The 11,180-nt window shown below is 42.2% G+C and overlaps 1 long non-coding RNA gene across 1 annotated transcript; it reads right to left on the bottom strand.

The window, feature by feature from the left end:
- Positions 1 to 204: 204 nt before the first annotated feature.
- Positions 205 to 2,044, bottom strand: LOC111249892 (uncharacterized). The gene is made up of 3 exons (XR_002673119.2): positions 1,382 to 2,044; positions 686 to 793; positions 205 to 315 (listed from the first exon to the last, which is right to left on the bottom strand). It is a non-coding gene; the product is annotated as an uncharacterized LOC111249892 (long non-coding RNA).
- Between the last annotated feature and the right edge of the window lie 9,136 nt (positions 2,045 to 11,180).

Genomic DNA, 11,180 nt, shown 5'->3' with positions numbered 1-11,180 from the left:
TGCGCTCTGTGTAAGCGTAGTATTTACATTGTATGATTATTTCCAGGATTCGTCATAAACCGTATAGATTATTTGTTTAAACATCGAAGAGACCTTTGAGCGCGTAAGTTATTCCAATTCGAAAGTTCCCAGCTAATTTTATTGCTAATAAACATATATATGAAGATATAGAATCCAGCAACGCCTTCAGTGTCATTTGTTTTGGCAAGGCGTCATATCCCTCCCAGGTTATATATACTATAAAGTATTCTTGCACACTCGTTTTGAAGTATTTAGATTGTCTTCATGAAGATGATGATCACATCTGTAACCAGTCTAACCAATCGGGCTGCGATTATTGTAAGAAACGTATTAGAGATAGAATAGTGTACAACAAATGTTTCATTATGAGAGCACACATCATCTATACATGTAAAGCTCTTCTTGACTCTTTCTGTATCTATGAGTTACGATCTGTGGTCGTTCCTGCGGCTGTGAGTCTGGCAAACAAGCTTTCAGCTAACCAAATTTCCTCTATATGAAGGTCGACATTGAAATGGTTTTATTTTATATATAAATATAGACATGATATATATGTAGGTAGAAAAATGTGGTCGCATGGGCGAAGACGAAGTTTCTTCATAATATACATATAATAATAGTTCGTTGCATATATACCATTTAATCTCTATAGTTCGAGTTTTACCTCCGATATCGCTGTTGGGCATTTCACCAGACAGTTGGATTCCAGCATGAAACGAAGTCGTGTCTTCTTTTCCCGGGTTTGAACCTGGATCACAACGTGTCTCTAAGACTAGCAAGCAAATACATTATCGATTAAGTTACCATGGGGACAGCTTAGCGGATATTCATTCACCTAACCATTTTCTACTAATAATTTACTGAACGTGTCCATACTCACTCCCTGCAAATGACTATCAATAACATCTACGCGACGTATTTAATCATTGTCCCGGACCGTTAATGCATGTTTACCAGCGACGGTTAACCCTGTCTGTTTTGACGAAATATCGTCGTTTACCATTGTTGGCACATCGCAAGCTTCTTCTCGAAGATACCCACGCCTGAACCCACCGTATTCATCTAAGCATCTTAGAGCCCTCTGTAACGTAGACGAGATTACTTTGCTTGACGATGAAACACTACCTCATATGGCAACGTGTGCCAGGACACGAATATTTTAACTTAAAATAATAAGGGTCAACTTGGCCTGCACAGTCACAAGGTCGACTAATCTGCAGAACGCGCTATGTGCTTATAAGTAGGTATACGAGAAAGCAATTTAAATCCTATAATAAAGATTACTTGTATATTCTGCCTCTATATATAATATACACCTTCAGTTATCTGTACATGATCGTTATACCCTGTGGTAACCTACCAGATGAAATGTACACTTGGTGCCACGTTTACCATGGACTAGTTGCTCCAGCACAATTACCCCACTTAGTCCGAGCAGACCTATCCTTTATCAGTCTGTATTGCTGCATGCCTTGCTTTCATATGTTTAGGCTTGCTGCCGATCGGTACATTGCACTTAAGCAGTCTCTTTCTGTTCTTCACTATTGTACAGGGTTTTCTAGTTGACTGCCCTCAACGCCGCATCTTTTCTCCATAATCGGATGCTCGTCGCAGATCGTGTTTCAAGGATGCGCTTCTGAAGTCGCCAGCCAGTAAGAGTTAACGAGAGCGTCTTGCGGTCCCACGCCGCTTAAACTCTCTCAAACTCGTCTTGTTTTTCTTCCCATATCGTGTTGCGTTCTTACGGTGTAGTTATTTAATCGCAGGACCGCAGTCTTTTGACGGCGTCCCAAAGAGCGCAGAAACTCTAGGCAACAGCACCGGTAACAAAGACGTCGTTCAGACTGCGTTCGACCGGAAACCGAAGCCACTCGGGCTAGAAAAAACTGTCATGACCATTCGATGCGTTGCGCTCGAATTTTATTCATTAGCCCCTACTAAGGCCCGAATCGCCCGTCTGTTCAGTTCTGGACGGAAGCAGGCTACCTAGTTACAAGTAAGGCTGGCAGGGCAATAAGGACGATTTCTGTACTGGCAACTTCGTTTTTCTCATCTAACAACTTTTATCGATTTTGTTCGGCTTTCTACTTGTACGTCCAGTGGGTGCAATACTCACACGCCGAGCGAGCCTGAGCGCTGTACAGCGAAAGCGGCGCCGGAAGTGTCATGTCCTTTTAATGTTTTACAAGCTGCAGGCGCTGCATATAGCCAGTCATAACGGCTAAAAAAAACTCTTTTGGTTCAGGGAGCAGCGAAACGGAATTTCTCGACGTGTTAAACGAGAGCAAAAAAAATGACGAAGAGGTAATTTTTAGCGTGATATATCTGAGAAAGCGACCAGCCCCCTGACTCTGATGAAAAGAAGTTTTTCCATGATCAACAATAGAGGACGTCGTACGTAATGGGGTAGTCATGTATACAAGACATATTAGTTACACTCAGAAGACAGTTTTCTACGAGGTTTTTGTTTTACTTTGCGCAAATAGAAATCACGCATTGCATAACACAAGCAGATGTTCCAGCAGGTGGATAATGCGAGCCCAACCTTGTGAGATGATTGCATTGGGTTTTGGGTAGTATTGACTTTAGAGGTCACGTAACGTTCCCAAGCTCCAACGTGTGCCCTTTCCGAACATCATAGTCGAGCTACCGTGGTTGAATATTTACTACCAAGTTATTCAATAACATCGACCCGTGCTACTTATGTGGCACACCTAACAACAGGCGTCCTTTGTAAAGCTATCCTTGATAGATAGGAACCTTTACAAAATCCATCCAGCTGTAATTCCTGGATTTTCGTTTCGATCGTCGTACCCTACCATCTCCAAGACAAACATTTTAGAACAACCGTTTCATATAAGAATATAGGTGTATAAGAGTCGACTCTAGGAAATAAGCTCTCCTCGCGATTTCTCATTTTCTGTTGACACCTTCCGCACGTCTTTTCTGAGCTGACGACTAGAATCCAGTTTTGGTTCTCGGCTCCTCTTCTCACAAAGAAACCGCTTCCTCGATGACCCTGCGATTCCCTCGGGGACGGAACGGCTGGCCGTGAACGTAGTTTGGCCTATGCCGCTACCGCCGGCTTGGCAGACCCGTCAAAAGCAGGACAACTCTGACATATGTGTTTGCGCGTCTATGAATGTTAGAGAAGGGGGTGAGCGTACATTGCCATATGATTTTATCGGGTACCTTCCTCAATTGCCCTACAAAAAGGTAGGGCCAGAGGAACATAACCGAAGCGATGACATCACGCTGGACGTAATGGGTTGATGAAAGATGACAATGGACGACATCGACAACCCACAAGAACTATTTGCTCAGCTATCGATTATAAGGTTGGCGTATCACTATGATACTATGGTTGTAACAAGAAAATCTAATGTAAATTGGCAGGTAAAAGTTCTTTTCCTTCAATTCCAAAGGGTACATTGGAATTGAAACTGAAGACGCTGCAGTGTTATAGCGCGGTATCTGTGTTTATATAGGTAATGGCCCAGCACACAATATGTTCATCTTGGTTGCCGTCAAGTTGGAACCGCTTCGAAAAGCTGTGTTGTCATCAAGTGCTTTGATGATACGAGTCTATTTATACATAGAATCGCACAAAGCGTTAATTAATAAAATAAATAAATCTCAAGATATATAGTGTCCTTTCTATTTTAGGCCTGCTGACTCCTAAAAACCTCCCCGGACCCATAGTCGCATCGTGAACAGCATATTTCCATCCAGAGTGAAAATTGCCGCTAGACGTTTTCATCAGTATTTTCACAATTCAGTGGTACAGTAGCACTGAATTAGTTTCTTTTAATTAGAAAGTTGCTTGTTTTTTTTCCATTCTACATCATTCATTCCTACAAGTGTCTTTCACCAAGTTTTTTCATATTAGAACTAATAGCTTGAGTACGACTCTGTGCATTCATGTCTGAATGCATGAAGCTTGAAACAAAGACCACCTGACATGTTTGTCCTGTTAACCGGCCGCTAGGAAAAGCAAGGCTATGTACAATGAAAATCGTAGCGAAAGCATTAGAACGTCAATCAATCTTATCTTCAATGTTGTCTTCTCTTATTTTGACGCTATGTGTGTTTATCGTACATCATTCCCAACCATACTTTAGTAGTCTCTCGTTGGAAAATCCAGTGCATCAGCCTATTGGTTGGTTCGGTCCCTATCGAAAGGAATTTCACAGAAAGCATTACAAAGTGCTGAGCGTTTCGAAGCAAGGTTGTTACATAGGGTTTTCATATAAACGCTTACGCAGACATTCAACCCAAAGCACAAAGCGCTGTTACTACTTCGTCCAATCGGCCACGTCGTGTCCGGCCCTGTTGACGCTGGTCGTTCTCCCCCTCTGGCCACCACCAAGCTGCAGGCACTTTCACGGGGGACAGGGTACCGGTACGAACTATTTTACTACATCTCGAATTAAAACAATGCATTTTCCCTTATTACTTTTGAGCAAATTACAAGCAGACCACCCACGGTTTGAGTTGCTAACACTTTTACTCTTTTGAGAAAAAGTACGTTATTATGATCATCTTTGTTGTTCGCTGTCGTAGTACTAATGTCGGCCTGAACTGAATACATCGCCACACCAAAGCGGAGAACGAAAAATTCAAAAAGGCCCGCGAGTTAAGGGGCATAGAGAGGCCGCTACAAGCTGAGATTGCGAGCATCACTTGCAATTTCTACAAAGTGAAAATTGACTGCATTCTATGTGCACTTCCGCTATGTGCGCACTCCTGTCGCAGTTCGTCTTCGTGGCAGGCGCTAGACGGCGCGCCTGAGGCCTTCACGACTCCGAAAAGGAGGAGCAAATCCCCTCAACATTAATTCTTGATTCAGCCTCATCAGTTCTCGCAGTCAGCGTCATTTCGACCGTTGTTTTGTGAGCCAGTTCCTCTGGCATCGTTGAACAAACGGGCAGGGCTGTGAAATGAAGGGTCACAGTTTCGTTTGCGGCCGCGGCGTTTACGCGGGGTTTGCGCAGCTCCACTCAACGACAGCGGCGGAAGACGCCGTTCGGTCTCATCTCCGTAGGTTTATAGTGGCGGCCTTTTCAGCATCCATAAGTACCGTCACCATTGTTCAAAACGCCATTGGCCGCGTGTTTCCGGCACCGCTTCCTGTTTCCTCTTAGGAACAATGGGAAAGATAGAGACCGACTATGTGTTTTATGTCACAGACGTCGATGAACGCTCCGGACGCTCCCGGGGCATCACATCTCTTTATCAAGACGCAGCATTGGTGACTGGCAGAGATCAGAGCAGGTGGCGGGAACTCGAACGTCCACCTCTGACATGGGTGTGTTAGAAAAATAGAAATGGGGAGACGACAAGCAAAAAGGACGGGGGAGAAAGAAACACTTGAGAGTATTTAAAGTTTAAATTCGAAACGGCTGTATTGACAGTAAGCTACGTTGAGTGTTCAGGACGTTCGAAATTGTGAACGCTAACCCTTAGTTGACTTAGCTTCGTCATGGCAGGCTGCCGTTTACTGTTTATAAAAACGTGAAGCTCGGCATTAGCAGGCACTACAGAAAATCTTATTTTTCAATAGAATCGCCAAAGCTCCTGTTATATACTCCAACTTGAAAGGTTTTTCGAAAGCAGAAATTAACTGACCGGAACAATAAAGGCCAGGGTAGGCACGAGAGCACGATTCACTGCGGCTCGTGATGCAAATTGATGGTCTCCGACGGCTTTTGTGAAATAGCTTGTCATAAAATCAAGAAAAAAATTACCGTTTGTGAAAAATTATATTGTATTTTAAATTGCTTATTCAATCTTAGTGGCATTTTCATTGCCTCCAGTATCACAATGTTTCAGCGCTCAGTTAATAAAACTTAGTTACTAAATTAACTTCGCCAACAAATGTTCTCCTGATTCCAATGAAGTGTAAACTGATTCAGCTCCACATAAAAATTCGCTTTTCTTTATTTTATGTTTTATTTTTAGGATATGACGTTTGGCGTTCGCGGGTACTCTGGTAGACGCTAATTGCTGAAGCTTTTGTAGGATATTGTGGCAATTTTGTTTGCAATGGCAAAATCATCTCTACGGGTGGTACATCATTTGGAGGTAGTGTCTATGTTTACATTCTGGAATCAATAAAGTTTATTGTCGTTCCAGACGATTTTTCAAACGCACGTAAGTGTTTCCCTTTCCTCGTCTTGGTTTCTGGAAAATTCGATTTCTCCTAATAAACCTCTCGAAGAGATAATGTGGTAATACGCCTGCTAGGAATTAGGTACTGGTAGTTGACTATTTCGTTCGGCGTTAAAAGGTGAGGCTTTCGCTAATTTAGAAAAATCACAAGATTACCTAACGTTCGAGCGTGTGAATGGTCGCGATAGTTCCAATCGTTACGTTTAGGATTACAGAATCAGCCAAGATTTGTTTGATAGCAGACTGAGGCCGGTTTTTGTTCCTAAACGACATTGATTTGAGGTGTCGATACGCGCTTAAATTATAATTTTTTTTTTCAGAACTATTAACTCTAACAGATTTCGAGACGCTGTAGAAGAAATTGTAAGACATAATGACAGCCAAAAACGTGTTGCCCCTACACAACAAACAAAACATAGACCCGATTTTCGTCTGCATCTTGCTTACTCCTGGTTAGTATTTGATGGTTCTCGATGTCTCGGGATACTCGGACCCCCCATTATATTGAGGTAATATATGAGTTCACATTATAACAGAGTGAGGCTGTTTAAGGCTTACTGTTCCAGCTCTTTATCGGCTTATTAGTATTATATTGGCTCAGCGTTCAATAAAATTGCCCACCTAACAGAGCGGGCAATATACCAACTACAGTGCAATAATAATTGACTTTTGGTGCCATATTACGTACAGTGTGATGCCTTTTTGCTGCTTTTCGAAGGAGGTTACGGCAAGACCAGAATAGCAAATCCCTATTTGATGCCAACGTTAGTAAGCACCCCACAATGGCTGATTTCTTCGTGCATCCCCAAAGGAGTTAATGCGTCTTGCGGACTTTAGTATCAGCGATGAACGATACACATACACGAGGCTACTGCGACGAGGTAATATTCGACCAAGCTATTCTAGGCAACAGCCGTCCTCGGTATGGTCCCTGTTGTGCACTATGACCGTTTATCGCAATCTAGATATTTAATAATGTCAACCACTAGGTTAAGATGTTGCGGAGTCATGAAGAACGCTGAGGATTACCTTCCCACAACTATCCCCATCCTTCTCCAGCACTTTCCATTGCATGACCGAAAATGGACGAGGCCGCTGCCGGCGACCATAATTTGGATATCGTTGAGGGTGAAGACGTAAGAAATCGCGTCACTGCCTGGCCACTGGCGTCTAAAATGCTGATTGCCTATGCCCTGTGTCTTTCCTGAGATTATGAGTATGCTTTAGAAAGGAGTTAACTTTCGCTGGCCGAATTGAAGTTACCATTACCTTTTGTTGGATAGCTCGGGCGAAGTTTGCGTAGGAGAAGCAGCAGGTCGCAAGATACTGTTGATTACAGCAGAGACCGACTCTAATACGAGTCCAGCGGACTCAGGTAAGGATACCTCCGGAAGTGAATGTGATAATGTCTCGTGTTAATGGAACTCCGGTTGGCAAACCGGAAGGGGTTGTGTTATGGTGTCATCACTTTATGATGACGGGTGGAGCCCACGGTGCTGGCGCTATCTTTCTTCCTCTAACACTCGCTGTTCATCGCACTTCAGACTTTAGGGTGCAGACCGCTTGCCTACCGCTGGTTGAGACTGTTAAGTGGTCAACGAGTTTAGACCCTCACCACTTGGGCGACTCAACGTAGTTGCATATGATAAAAAAAAACGTGGTGCTTCAGGGTCCCCTTCGTTGCTTTTCCTAACATTATCCTAATGTTCGTTGCAGACGCTTGCCCTAACGTCCTGAGGAAATTACTTAGATACCTGCTTACGTAAAGAGAGCTGAGAATGGAAGAGACATGCACAATAAGTTGAAACGACGATGTCCGCAAGAAAGTTTACAGGTCGCGGGTTTAGCGAGCATAATGTGCTGCATGAAAAAAAAATCAAGTTTGTTGTAGTTGCTTCAGACTTCGATGTCGACCGACACGATAAGCCGGCCATTGACTGATGCCTGATAAACTCAGTTGCTCTCGACCTACGTCGAACAGCCTCGAGTCAATGATGGACCCCATCGCTAGAAAGAAAACCTAAGTATAAGGCTAGGAGGATAGGCTTCTAATAGTTTGTACCTAGTTAACCTAATCGGACCAGCGATGGTTGTGATCCGCGTTAGTTAACTGCACTGGTAAACTAAACAATGGGAATGAGTATTATGTGTTTTTTACAATGTAGTTTATAATGATTATGATACTATTTTTTTTTTTTTAAATCAAAATATAGTATTTTTTCAAAGTGTAGACGAAATCGCCAATCGATTTCCCTGTTATTGACGCCGTCAATGGATTAAATCTACCGATCAGTAAAATGTATAATCGGAGGTAAAACTATAATTGAACTTGAAGAATATCTTTTGTAGCTGCGCGGTAACATACTAAGTTTCAGCCAATTTCACGTTATTGTCGTACAACTGCTATTAGCTACGCAACGTAAATGTATACGCCGTATATCAGCAGAGACTAGTAGATGTCTGTTAATCGTTCAGAGTACACTAACACGACATTTATGTAGTATATAATCGTGATCAACAAAAGAGCGTATACTGCAGCAGACATAGGCCAAGGCTAGGCAAAACCAGTTGAGCCTTTACACCTATATGAATTTTACCAACAACACATAAATTCTACATAACTTGTATGAGTAAAAAAAAAATAATTTTGCATTACTTATAGACCAGCCATAGTAAACGAATACGCTTACACATTAGAGCAATGAAACGTTTGTTCTCGCTCACAAAACTAAGAGATAAAAGAATTTCGCGTACGGATATGTAATGAATACTAGTCATATCTATAGTATAATTAAGGCAAAAAAAATTAGATGCGCATGTGTTTTAGAACACTTCTAAACGTTATCGTTTAGAGTTTAAGGTTTAAGGAAAGTTTAAGGTAACAACAACAAGGACAATACGAATCTGTTACGGTAACTCCTAACTGATCTTGTCATCGACTTCAAGCCCGTTACCTTACTCTTACTCCGTGAAGGGAAATAAGTAAACATGGCAGAATATCCGATCAAAGTGAAAATACCTTTGATGAGGAGGGTCACAACGCGAGAGTCTCTTGACTTCGTTGAAGATTTTTGGCAAATGAAGACAAAATAAATCACGAGAAACTGCGAATGTCATACAGAGAGGAACCATCAATAAGGAGAGGCCCGAAGGTCATTGATTACTAATGCATCAAAGGCTTAGATTAATTTGATTTTAAGCGTTCGAGAATGCGTCCCGTCGTAATTGCTTGTTTTTGTATCACACGCGGGCCCAAGATTCCATAGTGCTCCCGGCGTACTATTACATATTGCCGTGAGAACGTCACCAGTGTAAAATAGCAAGTCTGTTTTTGGTCGCTTGTATATGGCCACTTTCACCACTACAGGATATACGTGTTTTAGAAATACTGATTTGGGTCTGTCGGCATGATGGGAAATCGGTAGAAGAAAAGTAATGCTAAAGCTTTAGCGGAATCGTAATAAATAGGCGCAGTGGTCGCTTGTTCACGACAACGAGCGTTAATATGTATCAATTGCAGATATTTCGTTTACGTAATTAGGATCAGGATCAGGATCAGGATCATAGCCAGCTTATGTGGCTAATTCTAATAAATTTCTTCACAGAATTTAGCTATGGTGAGACTACCGAACTACTGTGAAGGTATATTAATTCGCGAACACATTTCAGAGAGAATTGCAAGTATCGAACTACAATGTCTGACTTGCTTACATATAATGGTATATTGCTGTTTGACGGGATCGCGTAATAATCCGTATTCTATAGCGAACTTAATAGAACTTCGAAACATTTAACTTTGGAAAAATTAAGCAATGAGCTAGACAACATTAAAAACAAAGCACAATATGCAGTATCATCACTTGTACAATTCATACAAAATATCTATTCGTATAAATTATATAATCATGGATATGGACAAAAGGTCATAGGTAGGAAATGGTCCCATTTCCATCCTTGCATCCACTACTTGATATCTCGCGCTTTTTCGCACTCTCTCTCTCTCTCTCTCTCCCTTTCGAGCGCCGGCATCTCAACATAGACCCTATTATACTGCATATATTACATAGTAGTCTATGATGGGACAGTCAATGACTGTAAATGGTACATAACCACCTCCATCTGTACAGTTCTGCCTATAGAAAATATGCTGTCTTGTTCCAAGCAAATGCCCTACAAGCATAGATAGAGCCAGTTTCCTTTGTGCGTGACTCCTGCCAGCACCAAGTTCGTTGAGTCTCTTTGATCACAGTTAAGGTATCCTAAAGCGTCCTGGTGAGTCCGTGCTGAAGAAAGCAGCTCGGAGATGGCAGGCTGTTGGCTACTGGCGATCGCGCCTAATGTCAATTCAATCAATCAAAAAAGCGACAGGACAAAGCGAGACTGAGCTAAATTGCCTAAAACGCCTGCACGTGGTTGAAGCAGGCATCATCTAGATGTTGCCTCGATTTTCTTGATTGGTATCACGCCATCAGCGAGGGTAAAATCCATGATCGGGGCTACATTGAAAGCATGTGGCAGGGCGACCGTTTCCCTGACACAGCAAATGATCAGTGGAACAAAACTTAGGCTGTACAGGATTACCTTACCGACGCTGAGTGGGTAAACCATCACGAGTAAATGCACTAGTTGACCTCTTCATCAAAAGGTAGTTCAAATGACACAAGAAATACGCTATCATATTGGATAGATGGTAGGGTAGGGTAGGGTAGGGTAGGGTAGGTTTTCTTCGCGCCGGAAACAATCTGCGTTAGTATATTTCACCTATATCGTCCACCATAATATTCTATTGTAATCACACAATGCTCAGCAGGGCTCCGAGTTCTGTAAGTGATTGGCAAAACGGGAGCGAATAATATGTTCAAAACTGAATATCATTCTTAATACCTTCATATCAAAATGTTATTGACAGCCCCAGTTGAATGGTTTTCAGTTAACGTAAGTGTAGTCTCCTTGGAGTTACCAAACGCCTTAGCCAGACATTTAGACGG

The sequence above is a fragment of the Varroa destructor genome, unplaced genomic scaffold (assembly GCF_002443255.2).
Source record: "Varroa destructor unplaced genomic scaffold, Vdes_3.0 BEIS01000004.1, whole genome shotgun sequence".
NCBI classification, from domain to species: Eukaryota; Metazoa; Arthropoda; class Arachnida; order Mesostigmata; family Varroidae; genus Varroa; species Varroa destructor.
Note: the sequence above shows the minus strand (reverse complement) of the source record. Positions and strands in the feature narration are given on the sequence as shown.